Genomic DNA, 23,492 nt, shown 5'->3' on the forward strand with positions numbered 1-23,492 from the left:
CATGAATCCATGTTGCTTCTGGCAGAAATGTTGATGATGAAAGGACACAGATTTACATAAGAACATAAGAAATAGGAGCAGTAGGCCATTTGGCCCCTCGAGCCTGCTCCGCCATTCAATACGATCATGGCTGATCTGATCTTGGCCTCAACTCCACTTCCCTGCCCGCTCCCCATAACCTTTGACTCCCTTTATTTAAGGTGATTGGCCAAAGAACGACATTTGGAAAAACTTTTTTTTTACGCAACGGGTGGTTTGGATCGGGAATGCATTGCCTGATCGGGAGGCAGAATCACTAGCCGCCTTCAAAAAGGGAACTGGATAAATACTTGAAGGAGAAACAAATTCGCAGGGGCGCCGGGAAAGAACGGGATCGCTCTCCGGAAAGAGGCCGGCACGGGCTCGGACGGGCCGAACGGCCTCCTTTTGCGTTGTAACCTCACCACGATGACGATGAACTGGATGAATTTCCACCTTTGAGGAAGTTTAAAAAAAAGGAGTTGGAAACCCCGATGACGTCATCGCAGCATCCGCGTGACGCCATGTGGAGGCTTCTGGAATATTCTTCGGCCTTTCCCCCCCCAAAACTCACCTTTTAACAAATACAATTAAAAAAAATGAACACCACTTTAAAAAAAGCATGTACCTAAAATAAAAAAATGAAATAAAGCAAAAAGGATGAAGTAAAACGGCGAGAGAGAGGGAGACGGTTTTTTTTTCAAACCGGGACCGGATCGGACCGGTTCCAACCGGCCTTTCGAGGTGGCCAGAGACGCGCCTGAGTGTTTAAAAACAAAATCCTTAATAATAAGAGGAATAACGCTGGTTTAATAATGTTGATTTAAAAAAAAAAATGCATGTTTCCAATGGAGGTGGTAGTGCGGGGGTTGGCGGGAAAAGGAAGGGGTTTGATGTTGTTGTTGTGGTTGGCAGGCGGGGAGCTGCCCCGGGGAGCCGGGGGTCCTGGCGGGGTGGACGGGGTCTTGGCGCCGCCATATTGCAGCAGTCCCTTGTTGTCCAGTGGATGTGAATGAGGAGCGAGAGAGAGAGAGAGAGAGAGAGAGAATATATATCAGTGGAAGGTTCAACTCCAGCCTCAAGCAACACCCACCCACTCCCCCCTCCCCCCTTTTCTACCCAACAACACCCCCCCTGCTGAAGGTAAGAAGCTCTCCCTCCCTCCCTGTCTGTCCTCACTTCCCCCCCCCCCCACACCCACACCCACACACACACACATACATACATACATAATAATAATAGTATCTCTACTGGGGTGTGGTTCATAATAAGGGGGGTAAGGCGGGGGGAAATCCAACCAAACACACACACGCACACTTCTGGCTGGGGCTCCATGCACGCTCCTGTGCAAACTGCAGTTCGAGCAGAGGGAGTGAATGGATAAGCTGGGCAAGTGTTTATACACACACACACATCTTCCTTATTCCAGATGTTGTACAGTGCAAGAATCTCGTCTGTTCTGAAGTTGTGTAGGGGTTGTGTATATGTTGCACTGGGATTAAGCTTATTAAACTTCAAATATATATATATATATATAGTATGTATATGCATATGTGTGTGAGTGATATATCACGCGCGTGTGTATGTTGCATTCGAATTAAGCTTATTGAAATTTAATCTAAATAGATGTGTGTGTGATTTGTACATATATATCTGTTGCACTAGAATTAAGTTAAACTTGAATCTAAATAGCTGTATGTGTAAAGTATATGTATATATCTGTTGCACTAGAATTAAGTTTATTAAACTTGAATTTAAATATGTATTTGATATATATGTTTGTGTGTGTATATGTGTGTGTGGCTGTTGCACTGGAATTAAGCTTATTAAACTTGAATCTAAATATGTGTTTATATACACATTATACACACATACAGCTGAGGTATGTGGTCAAATAGTATCTTGACTTGGGAGGCTTTTGCAATTTTTCTGACATTTGGTAATTTCAAATGTGAATTTAAGTGGAAATTCCTTTGCTGGAAGGAATTCAAATTCAATATAATACATTTTAGAAAGATCCTTTTTTATTAAAAACTTAAGTTTGGCAAGCCATGATTTGTAGAGGGGGAGGGGAGGGTACAGTTGTGCTGGACTATCTCATCAATGCCAGTATTCATTTTTCAAAACTTACCATTCACATTGTGTTAAACCACTTAAATCTTTGAAAGCAATTGGGTTGGGTAGTAGTGTTTTTTTTATCCCATAATGTCCTGCTGTCTTTGGATCGAATATAATACTGGATTTACCAGCTCATTGTTGTGTCTGCCCCTGTATTGTGTAAAGACTATAAAATGTACATATGGGAGATGCTTCTGTCAGTGCAGTGGGAGTGTTCTGAAAATGTAATGTTTATTGGCATCCTGGTATAGGAAGGATCTATGACTCTTAATTCTTGAAGTGAGCAGTATAAAGTACTTTATTAAAGTTAACTTTGAAAAAGTATTTATATGTAGTGTATATAGGAGGTGAATGCTGCTAACATTTAATTGAAGAATGGCTTTAGTGACCCCCTTATTAGTATATGTGAGCCTTGTTTTACATATTTGATGTAATCTATGTAGTCTAGTACAGCACAGAGACAGGCCATTCGGCCCAACAGCTCTGTGCTGGTGTTTATGTTCCACATGAGCCTCCCTATCCATTGTACTTCATCTCACCCTAACAGCATATCCTTTTAATTCTTTCTGCCTCATGCATTTATCCATCTTTCCTTTAAATGCATCTATGCAAATTACATATTGTAATATAAGTCAGTATGGGCATGCAAATGGTATATCTGAGCTAAGGCTGATCCTATTCTAAATCTAGGCTGACACTAGTGCAGTGCTGAGGGAGCACTGCACAGTCGGAGGTGCTGTCTTTCGGATGAGACATTAAACTGAGGCCCTGTCTGCCCCCTCATGGCACTATTTCGAAGAAGAGCAGGGAAGTTATCCCCCGATGTCCTGGGGCCAATATTTATCCCTCAATCAACATAACAAGAATACAGATTATCTGGTCACTATCACATTGCTGTTTGTGGGAGCTTGCTGTGTGCAAATTGACTGTCGCGTTTCCCACATTACAATAGTGACTACACTCCAAAAGTACTGTAAAGCGCTTTGAGACGTCCGGTGGTCGTGAAAGATGCTATATAAATCCAAGTTTTTCTTCTCCCCTGATGTCATGTGTTTCAAATAGCAATTAAAACTCTGGCCACTTCTTTTTCTCCTCCATCGAAGCTTCGCTGCTGCCAGCTGTAGCATCCCGACTGTGGTCCTGGAGAAAATCAGTTAATGTATCACAGACCAAGTGTTGAACGTAGGACTCTTTTGAGCGTCAGCTATTCTTGATAAAGTTGTTGAGCTTTTGGGAGTGTACAACATTTTTCACATCTTTCTTCAGCTTTCTCGAGCAGTTATTCTGGACAGTGATGTTAACAGGCTTTTTGGGAGTGTGGAGGAAATGCCAGCTGGGCCCGACTCCATCCTTGTCCCTCCTTAGCTCAGGAGTGCTTACTCCGATTGTTGTGTTCAAACTGCTTTTCCAGTTAACTTCAGCTAATTCAAGGCAGACGAGGAATTGAACCCGAGACTTTCTGGTCTGCATGACTCTGATCATTGGCTGCTTTTACCATCGGGAGAGCCTTGAAGTTCTCTTTTTTTTTTTAAAAGTAAAGTTAACCATTTAGCAACAACTTGCATTTACACAGTGCCTTTAATGTAGTAAATTGTCCCAAGGCGCTTCACAGGGACGTTAGAAAACAAAACTTGACACCGAGCCACATAAGGAGAAATTAAGGCAGATGACCAAAAGCTTGGTCAAAGAGGTAAGTTTTAAGCAGCATTTTTTTTTCTTTTTATTCATTCATGGGATGTGGGTGTTGCTGGCAAGGCCAACATTTATTGCCCATCCCTAATTGTCCTTAACTGAGTGGCTTGCTAGGCCATTTCAGAGGGAAGTTACGAGTCAACCACTTTGCTGTGGGTCAGGAGTCACACATAGGCCAGACCGGGTAAGGATGGCAGATTTCCTTCCCTAAAGGACATTAGTGAACCAGATGGGTTTTTACTTCAATCCGGTAGTTACATGTTCACCATTACTGATGCTAGCTTTTTATTCCAGATTTATTTAATTAACTGAATTTAAATTGCCCAGCTGCTGTGATGGGATTTGAACTCACGTCACTGGATCATTAGTCCAGGCCTCTGGATTACTGGTCCAGTGATCCACTATGTTACCATTCCCCTTGAAGGAGGAAAGAGGCCGGGGGGGTTTCGGGAGGGAATTCCAGAGCTTAGGGCCCAGGCAGCTGAAGGCATGGTGGAGCGATTAATGAGGGGATGCTCGAGGCCAGAATTGGAGGAGCACAGCTATCTTCGGGTGGGGGGGAGAGGAGAGGAGAGATAGGGAGGGGCGAGGCCATGGAGGGATTTGAAAACCAGGATGAGTATTTTAAAATCGAGGTGTCGCTTAACTGAGAGCCAATGTAGGTCAGCGAGCACAGAGGTGCAAGTTACGTGGTGTGAGTTAGGACACGGGCAGCTGAGTTTTGGATGATGTCACGTTTGCGTAGGAGAAACAAGGTGCCTTTAGCATTATCAATTAAACTTGCTGCCTTTTTAGGAATGAGTGTTGTAACTTCAACCTATTAGCCAGATAGAGCAGCTTCTGGTTACTGAGCATTCCCATCTCTGGATGTGTAATGATCAGGCAGTACCATTCTGTTCATAGCCTTTCTTGTGTTGACCTATATGCAGCAACCTCAAAGGAATCTACTTAGTTTGTAAGTAGGTGAGAGGTGTTCTCTTGTTGCACCAATCCAGACTATACCCATATGCGTATGTATCTTGATTTTGATCATTTTATTTTTTCATCTTTTTGAAATGCGTCTTACAATCACAAGCCCAGCCATTTAAAAAAAAGTGACATGTCTCGATGGATCCTATGTTTCGTCCCCCGCCCACTGAAGATGTTGACTTGTGCCTAGGCTGCCTACCGTCCAGTATTTTGCTGCTCTTCACGTGAGACACTAGACAGTGAGTGTTGGCAGGATATTCAACTGTAGAAAGTGCCACAGCTGCCATCTGCCTTCAGTCATGTGCACGTGGAATGAACTGGCACAGATCATTCGATCATGGTTCATTTCCCTCACTTCCCTGCCGAGCTGTGTAACTACCTGCCTCAGATCAGCTGACGCAGAAAGTTCTGATTTACGTTTTATCCACCATTAAGGCAAATAAAGTTTTTCTAAATCTAAAACCAGACGAGCCATCACTTGAGCAATGGAAGTGCAAATAGTCACATGGGCCTTGAGGCTGCATTGTCAGGGCTCGGCTGCACGTGGCTGAAGAGTCTCGGGTTGCACCTTCCAGCCTTGTGTTAACTCGATGAACACGAACATTGTCTTGAAGTTTGTTTAATTACCGTCACAAAATGGTTCTGAAACTTTCCATCTCTGGGACCCCTGCACACAGTGATTTGAGCCTGGGTTCCTCAGTCGCGAGAGTCAGCGCCAACTACTCAGAGGAAAGTGGTGCTATTGTTGCGGAAAACATTTTTCTAGACTAAGGTTCTGTGGTTGCTGTGAGGTTGTTTGATCCCATCAGGACAGACCCTTCTCTCTCTCTCCGACTCAGTCGACTTGAGTCTAGAAACCTGTGCTTTATGACATTCCTAAGCTAGAAGTGATCCAAAACTCTGCTGCCCGTGTCTTAACTCTCATCAAATCCTGCTCACCCATCACCCCTGTGCTCGCTGACCTACATTGGCTCCCGGTTAAGCAATGCCTTGATTCAGAATTCTCATCCTTGTTTTCAAATCCCTCCATGGCCTCGCCCCTCCCTACCTCTGTAATCTCCTCGAGCATCCCCGATTTATAATTACTCCACCTTTGGTGGCCGTGCCTTCTGTTGCCTCGGCCCCAAGCTCTGGAACTCCCTGCCGAAACCTCTCCACCTCTCTCTCCTTCTTTAAGACGCTCCTTAAAACCTACCTCTTTGACCAAGATTTTGGTCACCTGCCCTAATTTCTCCTTGTGTGGCTCGGTGTCAAATTCTTTGTCTCGCAATGCTCCTGTGAAGCACCTTGGGATGTTTCACTGCGTTAAAGACGCTATACAAATACACGTTGTTTTTGACTAGTCATTTACTAAAACGAAATATAGTTTTGCAAATTCATTCATTTCCAAAATTGCCGGTTGCAAAAGTTTGGCTGTGGGAGCATAAATCTGATTGCAAAGGAGTAGAAAGTTAGAGCAAAAGAATTGCGGGAGGGAGGAGAAATTACTTTGTTTTTTGAATGCTCCCACAATAATGTTACTGAAGTCTGGACCAGGAGGTTCCCAGGTTCAATCCATGATCAGCTAGCTGATTTCAGCTGAGGATGTTGCAGTTAGCCTTTGTATTCCGGGTTAGGGATGGAGTAGTGAATTCTTGATTCCTCTCCAAAGATCCCTGCTGAAAGTAGAGGTAGATAATGAATGGGGAAAGATTAGGCACAACTTCCCTCCCTGAAGTCAAGTAAGGTAATGATGCTCATTTAGGCTTGCAGGCGGAAAGGCTGCTGATAGCTATGGATTCACCTTCAATGTGGAAGGGGTAGAGGGGAGAAGAATGTTTTTTTCTTTGAAGTGTTCACACATCAACTTTACTTATTTCACTGAAGGGGTTGTGTACCATAAGTTAAAATGGAGGATACCAGAATTGTGACTTTCAACTAGAGCTAAGAGTTTGAAATATCCCCCATCTCCTCCCCACCTGCACTATTAACCAGTCTGGACAAGGGCACTTGCTGCGTAACTGAATGCAAATTGTCCCTGGTTGCTTCTAAAGAGTCATGCTTTATTTCCCCCTGAGCCCCGGCCCAAGTTAGTTTGAGAGGGGTCAGGGTCTCTCTGAGGGACACAAACCCACTAATGCTGTATACTGGAGCTTTAACCAAAGGGTGCTTTTTCAGGAAGTGATGCTGTTTTGGGCCATGGGAGATGGAACAGAGCTGTGAGATGTCGTCGTGCATCAGAGCAGCTTGTGATTTGCGGGACATCATTCGCAAGCTAGCAGGGCAATTTTCAGCTTGGCCAAGCAGGAAAGAAACCTGGTTCTGGCTGGCCAGAATGGTATTTTCTAGCTATGTTTGAAGCTTCCAGTTAACTGTGCTTTGGAATTGAAAAGTTATCCAGGGCTAGATATGTTTTTTTTAAATGCAGTAGAATTTATTAGAGCTGCTAATCGAAGAGTTTCCTGATTTTCTGGCTTAAATTAATCCACTGTCTTGAATGAGGAATGATGGAGACAAACCCACATGGCACGACTGATTTTTTTACCTGCTGTTCATTGGTCAGTCCATTAGAGAGCAGCAGTGAGCAGAGGCCACGGTGATGGAAAGAAAATTGCCACTGCTCACTCTCAACCTCTAGGGAGCTGGTTTGTGTGTTATTGGCAGGGAACTGGGAGCAGGATGGGTGGAGGGATAAAGCAGATGCTCTTTAGGGCGGGAGTAATTAATCTAAGTTTTTAATTTGATGTGACCAATGGCAATGGACGTTCGTTTTAACATTGCCCCAGGGACTGGTTCAGCAGATTATTAAATGCATACGAGTGAGGACTTGGCTGCATATTTTATTTGCACAAGGTGCCACTGAGTTGAGCAGGCTGAGTGGGTTAAAAGCCGAATGTCATTGAGTCACAGGCCTGGTTTGGTGCCTAGTCTGTGCTGTGTTAGCTGACTGTTGTTGGAATGGTATTGGGGCACTAAAGACCTCAGTGCCCCAGGCTAGCAATTGGAAAATCAGCCAGGGTTCCTGTTCTAGGTAACTATCCGGTAGACTCTGCTGCATTGTGGGGTGGGGTGTGTGTGGGACTGACTTCTGAGAGAATGATACTCTTACAAGGGGCCAGTGAAAATGTTATTGCAGCTAAAACTAAGAAATTTGCTTTACATCGCGTTATATGCAAGTGTATTGCGAGGTTAGTTAATCTCTGAAATCATGAGCAAAGTTTAAACTTGTAGGAATTATGTAAGCATTTTTTTTGACCTACTCCTGTGGATTGTCCTCGCTTAGTTCCACTCTTGGCTTATCTGATCGTAGCCAGAGCATATCGAGCAATGGCTTCTCTTCGCACCCCTGTACTGTTGTGTCTCGCGTCCCTCAAGAATCTGTCCTTGGTACATTCATCTTCCTGTGGCTCGGTGGGTAGCACTCTCAACTGGGAGTCAGAAGGTCCCATTTCAGGAACTTGAGCACATAAGTCTAGGCTGACATTCCAGTGCAGTATTGAGGGAGTGCTCCACTGTCGGAAGCGCCATCTTTCGAATGAGATGTTAAGCTGAGGCTGCGTCTGCTCTCTAAGGTGGACATAAAAAATCTCATGGCACTATTTCAAAGAAAAGCAGGGGAGTTATCCCTGGTGTCCTGACCAATATTTATTCCTCAATCAACATTTTAAAAAAAACACAGGTTATCTGGTCATTATCACATTGCTGTTTATGGGAGCTAGCTGTGCCCAAATTGGCTGCCGAGTTTCCCACATTACAACAGTGACTGCACTCCAAAGGTACTTCATTGACTGTAAAGTGCTTTGAGATGTCTGGTGGTCATGAAAGGCACTATATAAATGCAAGTCTATATGCTGCAACTTGGTGGCACTATCTGCAGACATGAGGCCAGCTTCCGCTTGTATGTTGATGACATCCAGCTCGACCCCCTCCACCGCCTTTGTGTTGTCGGACTGCTTGACCGACAGCCAGTCTTAATGAGCTGTATCCTTACGACTGATTCCATCTGTTATAATTCCATCGTTATAATCTGCCAAAATTCTCTGGACTCTGGGGGGGTACCAGCGGATTGGATAGTAGCTAATGTAACGCCTCTGTTTAAAAAAAGAGGGGCAGGCAAAAGGCAGGTAACTATAGGCCGGTTAGTTTAACATCTGTAGTGGGGAAAATGCTTGAAACTATCATTAAGGAAGAAATAGTGGGGCATCTAGATAGGAATTGTGCAATCAAGCAGATACAGCATGGATTCATGAAAGGGAAATCATGTTTAACTAACTTACTGGAATTCTTTGATAATATAACGAGCATGGTGGATAGAGGTGTACCGATGGATGTGGTGTATTTAGATTTCCAAAAGGCATTCGATAAGGTGCCACACAAAAGGTTACTGCAGAAGATAAAGGTACGCGGAGTCAGAGGAAATGTATTAGCATGGATAGAGAATTGGCTGGCTAACAGAAAGCAGAAAGTCGGGATAAATGGGTCCTTTTCCGGTTGGAAATCAGTGGTTAGTGGTGTGCCACAGGGATCAGTGCTGGGACCACAACTGTTTACAATATACATAGATGACCGAGATGAGGGGACAGAGTGTAGTGCAACAAAATTTGCAGATGACACTAAAATTAGTGGGAAAGCGGGTTGTGTAGCGGACTCGGAGGCTGCAAGGAGATTTGGATAGGTTAAGCGAATGGGCTAAGGTTTGGCAGATGGAATACAATGTCGGAAAGTGTGAGGTCATCCACCTTGGGGGGGAAAAAAACAGTAAAAGGGAATATTATTTGAATGGGGAGAAATTACAACATGCAGTGGTGCAGAGGGACCTGGGGGTCCTTGTGCATGAAACTCTTTTTGGAGTTTATCTGAAAAACATAAAACATTAATCCGTCCTTGTGCATGAAACTCTTTTGGAAAAAGTTATGAATAACATTTGAATAGCCCTTATGGCGGTCGAACCCGGGACCTGAGAGATATCGGCATCAGGCTGTTGTGCATGAAACTCTTTTTGAGTTTACCTGAAAAAAAAAACATAAACATTAAACCGTGCCACCTGCCCTGGATGACACAGCAGACATTTACAAGGTCCTTGTGCATGAATCCCAAAAAGTTAGTTTGCAGGTGCAGCAGGTAATCAGGAAGGCAAATGGAATGTTGGCCTTCATTGCGAGAGGGATGGAGTACAAAAGCAGGGAGGTATTGGTAAGGCCGCACCTGGAGTACTGCGTGCAGTTTTGGTCACCTTGCTTAAGGAAGGATATACTAGCTTTGGAAGGGGTACAGAGACGATTCACTAGGCTGATTCGAGAAATGAGGGGGTTACCTTATGATGATAGATTGAGTAGACTGGGTCTTTACTCCTTGGAGTTCAGAAGGATGAGGGGTGATCTTATAGAAACATTTAAAATCATGAAAGGGATATACAGGATAGAGGCAGAGAGGTTGTTTCCATTGGTAGGGGAGACTGGAACTAGGGGGCACAGCCTCAAAATACGGAGGAGCCAATTTAAAACCGAGTTGAGAAAGAATTTCTTCTTCCAGAGGGTTGTGAATCTGTGGCATTCTCTGCCCAAGGAAGCAGTTGAGGCTAGCTCATTGAATGTTTTCAAGTCAAAGATAGATAGATTTTTAACCAATAAGGGAATTAAGGGTTACGGGGAGAGGGCGGGTAAGTGGAGTTGAGTCCACGACCAGATCAGCCATGATATTGAATGGCGGAGCGGGCTTGAGGGGCTAGATGGCCTACTCCTGTTCCTAATTCATATGTTCTTATGTTACCCCAGCCATTGTCTTGGGCGGAACCAGAATGTTCGGCAGTCTCGGCGTCTTATTCGACTGTGAGCTGAGCTACTGGCCCAAAATTCTCTCCATCACAAGGGCACTGCCACAACCTCACGTGCCTCAGCCCATCTACCATCCACTGAGACCTTCGTTCATATCTGTCACCCCCAGATTAGACTAGTCCAGTGCTCTCCTGGCTGGTCCCATTCTAGGAACATTGGGAACAGGAGTAGGCTATTTAGCCCCACGGGCCTGCAGTGCTATTCAATTAGATTGTGGCTGATCCTCTCCTCAACTCAATTTTCTCGGCTTTGCTACATATCCTTTTTACCGTTACCGAATAATCTAGCGATCTCAATCTCGAAAGTTCCAATTATCCTAGCATCCACAGCCTTTTGGGACAAGAGTTCCAGATTTCTATTATCTTTTGTATGAAAAAGTGCTTCCAGATTTCAATTCTGAATGGCTAGGTCTAATTTTAAGGTTATGTCCCTTTGTTTTTCATTCCCTCACCAGAGGAAATAGTTTCACCCTATCAAGTACTTTGAATGTTTAAAAAAAACACTTTGATCAGATCACTCCAAGTTTATGCAAGCTGTCCTCTGAATTTAACCCTCTGAAACATAGAAAGCTACAGCGCAGAAGGAGGCCATTCCTGCCCATCGTGTCTGCGCCGGCCGACAAAGAGCCACATGGCCCTTGGTCAGCAGCCCTAAAGGTTACATGTAAACCCATGAACAATGAACAGTGGCGGAAAGGCAAAGAGTAACCAGTCCGCCCCACATAACTGCGACACCCCTTTAACTAAACATTCTACACTCCACCCCAACCGGAGCCATGTGATCTCCTGGGAGAGGCAAAAACCAGATTAAAAACCCAAGCCAATTTAGGGAGAAAAAATCTGGGAAAATTCCTCTCCGACCCATCCCAGGCGATCGAAACTAGTCCAGGAGATCACCCTGGCCATATTCAATTTCCTGCAGTACTTACCATTATATGTGCTCCGTCCAACAAAAGGTCATCCAGTCTAATCCCAATTACCAGCTCTAGGTCCGTAACCCTGCAGGTTACTGCACTTTAAGTGCCCAGCCAACCATCTCTTAAAAGTGGTGAGAGTTTCTGCATCCACCACTCTTCCAGGCAGCGAGTTCCAAATCCCCACAACCCTCTGCGAGAAGAAGCCCCTCCCCCCCCCCCCTCAAATCTCCTGTAAACCTTTCACCAACCACCTTGAAGTCCTAGTATTCTGATGAATTTGCACTGTACCCTTTCCAAGGCCAATTGATCCTTCCTGAGGTGCAGTATTCTAGATGGGGACTGACCAAGGGTCTATACAAGCAGAACTTCCTTCCCTTTTTGTATTTCAACCCTCTTGTGATAAAAGCCAACATTCAGTTAGTCGTTTTGATTCCTTTTTACTTGTCTACTGGCATTTAATGATTTGGCACTGCAGTGCAGCACTGAGTGCTGCACTGTCGGAGGTATCGTCTTTCGGATGAAACATACTGCTCTCTTAGGTGGATGTAAAAGATCCCGTGGCACTATTTCGAAGAGGAGCAGGGGAGTTATCCCCAGTTTCCTGGCCAACATTTATTCCTCAATCAACATCACCAAAACCGATTATCTGGTCACCATCACATTGCTGTTTGTGGGAGCTTGCTGTGCTTCCAATAAGGCAGTAACTACACTTTTTGGCTATAAAACACTTTGGGACGTCCCGAGGTTGTGAAAGATCTTTTTCTTTGGACCCCAAATTATCTCTGTTCCTTTACAGTCCCTAGTTTCTTGCCATTTAGAAAATACACCAATTTATCTATCTTGGGTTCAGAGTGGATAACCTCACTGGATATGTGGATTACAACTGGTGCCACGAGCTAGTGAGTATCGAAATAGGAGGATAGAGCAGATAAATGTGTAGCTGGAGAGATGGTGCAGGAGGGAGGGCTTTACATTCCTGGAATATTGGGACTGGTTCTGGGGGAGGTGGGACCTGTTCAGGCCAGCCGGGTTGTACCTCAGCAGAGCCAGGATCAATATCCTTGTGTGGGGGCACGGTTGTTAGTGCAGTTGGGGAGGATTTAAACAAATTTGGCTGGGGGGATGGGTACCAGGATGTTGTATTTAGAAGGGAGAGACCTACAGTCTTTGTCACAGGTGGGGCAAACGGTGGTTGAAGGAACAGGTGGGTGGGGTTCCTGGGTTGCCCCGCGTTTCTTCTGCTGCCGACGCTTGGCTTCAGCTTGCTCTCGGCGAAGAGACTCGGTGTCAGTGTCTTCCCGGATGCTTTTCCTCCACATTGGGCAGTCTTGGGCCAGGAGGATGTTACATTTTTTCAAGGCGGCTTTGAGGGTGTCCTTGAAGCATTTCCTCTGTCTGCCTAGGGCTTGCTTGCCATGTCGGAATTCAGAGTAGAGTGCTTGTTTTGGGAGTCTCCTGTCAGGCATGCGGGCGATGTGGCCCATCCAGCGGAGCTGATCGAGCGTGGTTAGTGCTTCGATGCTGGGGATGTTGGCCTGAGCTAGGACACTGACGATGGATTTGCAGGATTTTGCGGAGTCTGCGTCGGTGGTACTTCTCCATTGTTTCGAGGTGCCTGCTGTACATAGTCCATGTCTCCTGAGTCATATAGGAGGGTGGGTATTACCACTGCTCTGTAGACCATGAGCTTGGTGTCGGATTTGAGGTCCTGGTCTTCAAACACTTTCTTCCTCAGGTGGCCGAAGGCTGCACTGGCACACTGAAGGTGGTGTTGGACCTCGTCGTCGAGGTCTGCCCTTGTTGACAAGCTCCTGAGGTATGGAAAATTGTCCACATTGTCTAATCATTGGAGATTTTGATAACTGGGGGTCAGTGCTGTGTGGCGGGGGCAGGTTGGTAGAGGACCTTTGTCTTACGGATGTTTAGTGTAAGGCCCATGCTCTCGTACGCCTTGGTGAATACAAGGAGGTCTAAGATAGGTTTACAGTGCACGTGTGTAAATGCATGAAGCGTGGTAAATAAGGTTGGTGAGCTTCAGGTGCAAATAGCCACATCGCAATATGATGTGGCGATAATGGAGACCTGGCTCAGAAAAGGGCAGGATTAAGTACTAAATGTTCCTGCATACAAGGTGTTCAGGAAAGCTCGGGAAGAGAAGAAAGATGGTGGCAGTATTGATTAAGGATAATATTACCATGCTGGAGAGGAAGGATGTTCTGGAGGGGTCAAAGACAGAATCTATTTAGTTAGAGTTAAGAAACAATAGAGGTGCCATTACACCCCTGGGTGTATTCTATAGGCCATCAAGTAGAGGGAAGGATATAGAGGAGCAAATTTGCAAGGAAATTAGACAGGTGCAAAAACTATAGAGTAGTGATAATGGGGGACTTCAACTATCCTAATATAAACTGGGATAGTAATAGTGTAAAGGGCAGAAAGGGGGAAGAATTTCTGGTGTTCAGGAAAACTTTCTTGATCAGTACGTCTCTGCCCAGCGAGCAAGGAGGCATTGCTGAATCTGGTTCTGGGGAATGAGGTGTCAGTAGGGGAACAATGATCACAGTATCATAAGTTTTAGATTAGCTATGGAAAAGGGACAAGGAACAATCTAGAGTAAAAATACTTAATCGGAGGAAGGCCAATTTCAGTGAATGGAGAATGGATCTGGCCCGTGTAAATTGGAATCCAAGATTGGCAGGAAAAACTGTAAGACAATGGACTGCCTTTAAAGAGGAAATGATTCGGGTACAGTCGAGGTGCATTCCCTCAAGGGGGAAAGGTGGGGCAACCAAAGTCAGAGCTCCCTGGATGACAAAAAGGATAATAACTTTTATTTATATAGCGCCTTTAACATAGTTAAAAAGTCCCAAGGTGCTTCACAGCAGTGTGACTAGACGAAACAGATAAATTTGACACCGAGTCACAAAAGAAGAAATTAACAGATAACCAAAAGCTTGGTTAAAGAGGTAGGTTTTAAGGAGCGGTGTAGAGGAGGTAGGGCCCAAACAGCTGAAGGCACTGTTACTGATGGTTGAGCAGTTATAATGAGATGTTCAAGAGGGCAGAATTTGAGGAGTGCAGATATCTTGTGGGGTTCTGAGGCTGAAAAAAATTAGAGATAGGAAGAGGGAAGGCCATGGAGTGATTTGTAAACAAGGATGAGAATTTTGAAATCGAATTGTGTAGGATTGCGTTGTTTAACTGGGAGCCAATGTAGGTCAAAAAGCACAGGGGTGATTGGTGATTGTGACTTGGTGTGAGTTAGGACATGGGCTGCTGAGTTTTGGATGACTTCAAGTTTATGTAGTGTAGAATGTGGGAGGCCAGCCAGGAGTGTGTTGGAATAGTCAAGTCTAGAGGTAACAAAGGCATGAATGAGGGGTTCAGCAGCAGAAGGGTGGAGGCGGGCAATGTTACGGAGGTGGAAAAAGGCGGTTTTAGTTATGCTGCTGATATGTGGCTGGAAACGCATTTCAGGGTCAAATATGACTCTTGGGTTGCGAACAGTCTTGTTCACCCTCCGATTGATGCTAGAGAGAGGGATGGAGTCAGTGGTTAGGAATGCAGTTTGTGGTGGGGACCAAAGATAATGGCTTCGGTCTTCCCAATATTTAATTGGAGAAAATTTCTGCTCATCCAGTGTTAGATATCGAACAAGCAATCTGACAATTTAGATGCCAAGCAGGGGTCGAGAGAAATGGTGGAGAGGTAGAGCTGGGTGTCATCTGCGTATGTGGAAACTGCCTCTGTTTTCAGATAATATCGCCAAATGGCGGCTTATAGATGAAAAATAGGAGGGGGGGGGGGGGCGGGGCGGGGCGGGGCAAGGACAGATCCTCGGGGACACCAGAGGTAACGATGCGGGAGTGGGAAGAGAAGCCATTGCAGGAGATTTTCTGCTATAATTAGATAGATAAGATTGGAACCAGGCGAGTGCATTCCCACTCAGCTGGACGGTGGTTATGGGATGTTGGAGGAGGATGGCGTGGTCACCTGTGTCGAAGGCTGCAGACAGGACCAGAAGGACGAGGAGGTATAGTTTACCTTTGTCACACTCTCAAAGGATGTCATTTGTGACTTTGATAAGAGCCGTTTCGGTACTGTAGCAGGGCGAAAACCAGATTGAAAGGATTCAAACATTGAATTCATGGCAAGTTGGTCACGGATTTGGAAGGCGACAACATGTTCAGGAAAGGGAGGTTGGAGATGGGGCGATAGCTAGCAAGCAGTGGCGTTAAGGGTTGGTTTTTTGAGGAGAGGGGTAATGACCCCAGATTTGAAGGAGAGGGGAACAGTATCTGAGGACAGAGAACCGTTAACAATGTTGGCTAACATGGGAGCCAGAAAAGGAAGTTGGATGGTCAGCGTCGAGGGAGCAGGAAGTGGGTCTCATGGACAAGATGAGTTTGGCGAGATCAAGAGTGGGGATCACGAGAAACTAGAGAAAGATGTGAGTTTAGGGCTAGGGCAGGTGGGAGCCTCAGATGAAGCTTGGCCCTGTGGGCTAGGGGAAGGAATGGAACTTGCAGAGGCAGCTGATGGAATGGTCTCAATCTTTGAGACAAAATCCATGAGCTCCTCACACTTGTTGGAGGTGACTGGTGGAGACAGGGGAGAGGGGTTTAAGGAGACGGTTAACAGTAGAGAATAGTAGCCTGGGGTTATTTTTGCAATCCAGAATGATCCTGGAATAGTGAGCAGTTTTTGTAGACCAGAGTAGGAACTGATGATGTTTTGTGTTTGAGCCAGATCTAGCGATGAATGGCTAAACCATTTCTCCGCCGCATCCATTCAAGTCTGCGCCCTTTTGACTTGAGGCACCGAAGGTGAGGGCTGCACCAGGGAGAACGGCCAGCGTGGGAGAGAATTTTTTTAATAAGGACTAGGGTATCAAAGGTGGTGGTGAGGGTGTGGTTGAGTAGATCGGTGCTGCAGAAATGTCATTAAGTGTGCCAAAGGTTTGACAGTTTTGAGTTGATAAGTGCAGTTTTAGGAGAGTTTGGAGAGTTTTTTTCTTGGGGCAGATATAGAAGGAAGTAGTTTTGGATTGGGGAAGGGGGATGTGGTTCGAGAGCGATACAAGAAGATGGTCAGATGGCTTTATCTTTAATTGACATGGTTGGAATAGCAAGGCCATGAGAGATTGCAAGGTCAAGGGGATGGCTGTGAATATGGCTTGAGGAATTTACATGAAGGGAGGACAGGAGGGTAATGAACTCAGGAGAGAGAGCATGATGAATGAAGATGGAGGTTGAAGTCACTGAGAATGAGATAGAGTAGAATGAAGCTGAAAAAGGGAGTGTATGACAGATATCAGGTTGAGAATGCAAGTGAGAACCAGGCTGAATATAAAAAGTTCAGAGGAAATGAAAAAGGAAATATGGGACAAAGAGAGAATGAGAATAGATTGGAAGCTAATCTAAAAGGGAATCCAAAAGTCTGCTATAAGCATATAAATAATAAACAGGTAGCAAGAGGATGAGTGGGACCAAAAAGGAGATCTAAGCATGGAGGCAGAGGGCATGGCTGAGGTTCTAAATGAGTACTTTGTATCTGTCTTTACCAAATAAGATGATGCTGCCAAGGGCATAGTGAAAGAGGAGGTCGTTGAGATACTGGATGGGATAAAAATCAATGAAGAGGAAGTACTAGAAAGGCTGGCTGTACTTAAAATGGATAAGTCACCAGGACAGGATAGGATGCTAAGGGAAGTAAAGGTGGAAATAGCAGGGGTACTAGTCATAATCTTTCAATCCTCCTTAGATACGGGGCTGGTGCCAGCATGGATCTGTTAAAGGCAAATCGTGTTTAACTAACTTGATTCAGTTTTTTGATGAGGTAACAGAGAGGGTTGATGGCAATGTGGTTGGACTTCCAAAAAGGCATTTGATAAAGTGCCACATAATAGGTTTATCAGCAAAGTTAAAGCCCATGGAACAAAAGGGACAGTGGCAGCATGGATACGAAATTGGCTCAGTGATAGAAAACAGAGTAGTGGTGAACGGTTGTTTTTTGGACTGGAGGAAGGTACACTGTGGTGTTCCCCAGGGGTCAGTTCTGGGACCACTGCTTTGCTTGATGTCTATCAGTGGCTTGGACTTGGGTGTACAAGGCGCAATTTCAAAATTTGCAGATGAGACAAAACTTGGAAGTACAGTGAGGAGGATAGTGATAGACTTCAAGAGGTCATAGACAGGCTGGTGGAATGAGCGGGGACATGGCAGATGAAATTTAACACCGAAAAGTGCGAAGGTGATACATTTTGGTAGGAAGAATGAAGGGAGACAAATAAACTAAAGGGTACAATTCTAAAGGAGGTGCATGAACAGGGGGTATATGTGCAGAAATTGTTGAAGGTGGCAGGTTCAGAAAGTGGTCAAAAAAGCAGTGATCCTAGGCTTCATAGAGTATAAGAGTACAGAAGCAAGGAAGTTATGATGGACCTTACACTGGTTGTCCTCAACTGGAGTATTGTGTCCAATTCTGGGCATTGCACTTTAGAAGGATGGGAAGGTTTTAGAGAGGGTGCAGAAAAGATTTACAAGAATGCTTCCATGGATGAGGGACTTCAGTTATGTAGATAGCTGGGGTTGTTCTCAGCAGAGAAGGTTGAGGAGATTTAATAGAGCTGTTCAAAATTGAGGGGTCTGGAGAGAGTAGATAGAGAAACTGTTCCCAGGGGCGAGAACCAGAGGCACATAGATTTAAGGTGATTGGCAGAATAACCAAAGGCGACATGATAAACTTTTTTACGCAGCGAGTGGTTAGGATCTGGCATGCACTGCCTGAGAGGGTGGTGGAGGCAGATTCACTCGTGGCTTTCAAAGGGGAATTGGATAAGTACCTGAAGGGGGAAAAAAAATTGCAGGGCTACAGGGAAAGGGCAGAAGAGTGGGACTAGCTGAAGTGCTCTTGCAGAGATCTGGCATGGGCTCGATGGGCAGAATGGCCTCCTTCTGTGCTGTAACCGTTCTCTGAATCTATGACCCCTCAGTTCATCACATTGAACATAATTTTCCAACTCACTCAATCTGTCCGTGTGCAACTACTTGCCCTCCGCTGCAATATTTACTGTCCCTCCTAACTTCAGCTCATCCAGAACCCTACCCGTATCCTGTCCCGCACCAATTCTAGCTCACTCATCAACGCTGTCCTTGGTTTCCAGTCCCCTGGTGCCTCACATTTAAAATTCTCATCCTAGTGTTTACATCTCTTGCCCTCCCTATCTCTAACATCCTACCCCTGATCCCTACATTCCATTGACTCTGGCTTTCTGTGAGCCTCCCTGCTCCCCACGGCCCCCCGTCCCCCCAACACAACACAACACAACACAACCATTGGCAGCTATACCTCCTGCTATCTAGGCCCCAAACTCTGGAATTTGCTCCCTAAACTATTTTGCCTCTCCTCCACCTTCTCCTTTTTAAGCCTCTCCTTAAAGTTCACCACTTTTATCGAGCTTTTTTGTCATCTCATCTCGTGTCTCCTTTGTCTTGGTGTCTGATTTTGTTTGATTACATCTATAAAGTACCGTGGGAGATTCTTTTTGTTAAAAGCATTATATTAATGTAAGTTATTGTTGCATGCCAGTAATTGCTGCTCCGTGTGAACTTGTGCCTTCAGTATGGGTGCTGGAAAGAATTGTTCAGTAATAATGGGGTTGGGAGCATGTTTCCACTAAACTGTGCGGCCGCATAGTGGTCTGGAAGTCCTGCGCAGCCCGTTAAACGGTCCGCACACACAAAAAAGGGGGAACCTTGGTTGGGAGATCATGAGCATTTTAGACTTTAAAGCTGTGAAGGTTACACCAGGGCAAAGTTCGAATTTTATATCCATTCCTGGCTGTAATTACAAATGATTTCAAATACCCCCCCCCCATTTTGATAAAACAAATGTCTGTTTTAACCAGGTTTATTTAGCGTACTGGTAATTGGAGAATCATTTGGGCCAATGCACATTATTGTTATGCCATTATACTTGTGTGATAATTCATCTCGAGCTGTTTCCACCAGTGACCGTTCTATAACCAGCGTTACTTCACTCGTGTTATGCAACACACAATGCTCTCTCCAGACACACAAACAGTACTGCAGGTATTTTCCGTTTTAGCGGACAGAATGTAAACATTTCACACACCCGCAGTTATCCTTCACTAATATTCTAGTGACATTGATGTTTGCTTTGAGAGAGGTAGATATAATCCGGGTGCCTGTTGGGTGGCTCTGTGACCGCTATGTTTACCCCCGCTTTGTGTAAACCCTTTGCTTTTTGTGATTGCTACAAATCTCTTAAGCTGACTTCTGCTCAGTTTATAGTAACTGTCCTGATGGCTCATAATCATAGTGACAGTCATCAACCATTTTAACTTGTTAATTATCAGACAAGTGCTGCAATCCCTCATTTAGTGTTAAATATTGAAATGGGTTACGAACTAAAATTAGCATTTAAAAGCAGATGGAAATGATGGGCTGGAAAAGACTGGCCCGCACATGACTTAGATGCTTCCTACCCTGCCACAGCCATGTAACCTCCAAGTTCCCCTCCAAGTCACACACTATCTGACTTGGAAATATATCACCGTTCCTTCATTGGCACTGGGTCAAAATCCTGGTACTCCCTCCCGAACAGCACTGTAGGAGCACCTTCACCACACTGACTGCGGTGACTCACTTCTCGAGGGTAATTGAGGACGGGCAATAAATGCTGGCCTTGCGACACCCACATCTCATTAACGAATTAAAAAATAAAATCTCTTGGGAGAGGCAGAACCCTACCCACCCCCAGGCCAGTCAGGGTAAAAAAAAAATCTGGAAAATTCCTCTCCGACCCCCCCCCACCCCCTCCCCCATAGTCATCAAAACTAATCCAGGAGATCACTGAACATGCATACATTAACTGTTAACCCACTTACTACTTTATATATGAAGCTAATCTTTGCCTCAGCCAAGAACCGGCCCAGTGGCCTACTGAAGGGATCAAATATTTAATCGATCTTTTTAAGTCATTGAAGGTTTGAAAAAATTGACCAGAACTAATGTCCCCGTTAAGCTGTGAGGCCGTCACTGATCTGGAGATCCAGCGCAGGCCGCTCAACAAGTTTTATAATAGAAAAAGTCATGTATGCACGATAATTTGAATGGACCGTGCAGCTCCTTAAAGGGGCCATGCACCCAAAAAAAATTAACAGGAACATTGCCACGAACTAAAATTTCCTCCTAGTCCAGAACCAGGGGACGTAGTCTTGGGATAAGGGGTAGGCCATTTAGGACTGAGATGAGGAGAAACTTCCTCACTCGAGAGAATTGTTAACCTGTGGAATTCCCTGCCGCAGAGAGTTGTTGATGCCAGTTCATTGGATATATTCAAGAGGGAGTTAGATATGGCTCTTACGGTTAAGGGGATCAAGGGGTATGGAGAGAAAGCAGGAAAGGGGTCCTGAAGGAATGATCAGCCATGATCTTATTGAATGCTGGTGCAGGCTCGAAGGGCCGAATGGCCTACTCCTGCACCTATTTTCTATGTTTCCTCCCAATGACAGAAGTCTAGATTGTGACCTGTTTATTTTTTTAAAGAACTCTTGCTTTGACACACTGTCCATAAATCAGTGCATGAAAATAAAAAACAATCGCTTTCAATTTCCAAAATCTCGCATCAGCGATTTTAAACCTTTTTTTTTCACACTCCAATCTCAATATCCTAGAAAGCAGAGGTTTAGCTGTTTGTTTTACCCAAGTTTCATGGTTTGTGAAAAGAATGTGTTACTTAAACTTGATGAGATTGATAGATTTTTGTTCCGTAAGGGTATCGAAGGATTATGGATCAAAAGTGGGTAAATGGAGGTGAGATACAGATCAACCACTATCTAATTTAATGGCGGAACAGGCTTGATGGGCTGCCTCCTGTTCCTATGAAATGTGGCATTCAATTTTCACGCTGCGAAACTACATTGAGAAAAACTACATTGAGAAAAATGGCCAATTAAATTGTTTGTGGTGTCGTTGAAGGATCAATATTGACCAAGACACAGAATTGGTTTTCAACGCTTGAAAGTGCTGGTGGGTCATCGAGGTCATTGATGGGACATAGGCTAACATTTCTGTCTGCTGTTTGTTCCCCCACATCCTTCCCCCTCATGTCGACTACCTTCTGCTAAGTGTGTTTCTTCAAAGTAATGGGAAAAAACCTTCCATTTTAGAACAGCAGGTCTGTACAAAATTAAATCTGTGACCTTCCAATTCTTCAGGCTGGACGCAGACCCTTGATATTCCCTTGCTATTATGATACAATGATATGCAATAGATGTCGTTTTGGGAGTGCTCTGAATGCATTTTTTGTGATTGAATCTGACTGCATATTTTTTTGGCTCATGGGGTAGCAGCCCTTTGGTAACATTCCTCATGCAAGTAATGGGCTGTTTGCAAAGCTGGGCCTAATCCTCCACCATCCACTGAACGCTTTCCAGAAGCAGTCGCTAAACAGCCAGGAAGCAAAATCTTGGCTGCTCGCCCCTCCCTCCCTTCCACTTTTAGCTTGGGAGCTTTGAAGCCGGTTGTAGTGTCCATCTGGTTGAGGTCACTAACTCTGAGGCAGACTAGGAATTGAGCCTTGACTGGGACTCTGGACTCCACCGTAGGGGGAGAGGGGGGGGGGGCGGGAAATAGTGCTAGAGTTCATATTTTTAAGGTTGCTTGGAAATAATTAAAAGGTAAAATAAACTAGGAACCATTATGGTTTGGAGTTCTGAGTTTGAGCCAAAAACTGTTGGAGCAAGATAAGAACATAACATAAGAAATAGGAGCAGGACTCTAGGCCATTTGCCCCCCCGAGCTTGCTCTGCCATTCAGTAAAATCATGGCTAATCTTCTACCTCAATTCCACTTTCCTGCACTATCCCTTGACTCCCATAATATCGAAAAATCTCCAAAGATATTGTCTGTTTATTCTCTATCTGTGTTCGTACTATCCATCTGTGTCCAGCTGCTTCTAGTTGCATTTTACTGAGGAACTTGGGAAAGTAGTTCATCAATATCTGGATTGAGCCATGGTTAAAGAATGTTAGCATGGTTACATAGGATTACATAAGATAAACGGCATAGAACAGGCCATTCGGCCCAAACAGTCCATGCCAGTGTTTATGCTCCACTAGAGCCTTCTCCTGTCTTTCCTCATCTAAATCTCTCAGCATATTCCCATATCCCACATAAGCTTGTCTAGCCTCCCCTTAAATGCATCTATCCCATTTGCCTCAACCACACCCTGTGGTAGTGAGTTCCACATTCTCACCGCCCTCTGGGTAAAGAAGTTTCTTCTGAATTTCCTATTGGTGATTGAAGTTCTGAGTTTAAGTCAAAAACTGTTGAAGCAAGATAAGAATATAACATGTAGGAGCAGGACTAGGCCATTCGATCGCATTTGAATTCTTGGTGATTATCTTACTAATGGCCTCTAGTTATGTTCTTCCCCACAAGTGGAAGCACTCTCACTCTATCTGCTTTATCAAATCCTTTCATAATTTTAAAGACCTCTATTAGATCACCCTTTTTTTTTAAAGCGAAACCAGACCCAGCCTGTTAATCCTTTCCTGATGGATATACCCTCATATTTCTGGTATCGTCCATGTAAATCATGTACCCTCTCCAGTGCCTCTATCTTTTTTAGAATATAGTGGCCAGAACTGTATGCAGTACTTCAAGTGTGGTCTAACCAAGATTCGATACAAGTTTAGCATAACTTCACTTTTCAATTCTATCCCTTTAGAAATAAACCCAAGTGCTTGGTTTGCTTTTTTTAATGGCCTTGTTAACCTGTGTCACAGCTTTTAGCAATATGTGTATTCGTACTCCAAGATTCCTTTGCTCCTTTACCCCACCCTCCAAGTAATAAGTAATTCTTCCTACCAAAATGTAATACCTTTATCTGCGTTGAAATGAATTTGCCAATGATATACCCATTTGCAAGTTTATTTA

At 44.6% G+C, this 23,492-nt stretch overlaps 1 protein-coding gene across 2 annotated transcripts in view; it reads left to right on the top strand.

Moving 5' to 3' along the window:
* The first annotated feature begins 980 nt into the window (after positions 1 to 980).
* The window catches only part of LOC139229993 (SUMO-conjugating enzyme UBC9), a 52,270-nt gene continuing 29,758 nt past the window's right edge, over positions 981 to 23,492 (top strand). For both annotated transcript variants that reach the window (XM_070861700.1, XM_070861701.1), the window contains exon 1: positions 981 to 1,161. The gene's annotated coding sequence lies outside the window, so the exon portion shown is untranslated. The remainder of the gene's footprint in view (positions 1,162 to 23,492) is intronic.

The sequence above is a fragment of the Pristiophorus japonicus genome, chromosome 19, assembly GCF_044704955.1.
Source record: "Pristiophorus japonicus isolate sPriJap1 chromosome 19, sPriJap1.hap1, whole genome shotgun sequence".
In the NCBI taxonomy this organism is placed as follows: domain Eukaryota; kingdom Metazoa; phylum Chordata; class Chondrichthyes; family Pristiophoridae; genus Pristiophorus; species Pristiophorus japonicus.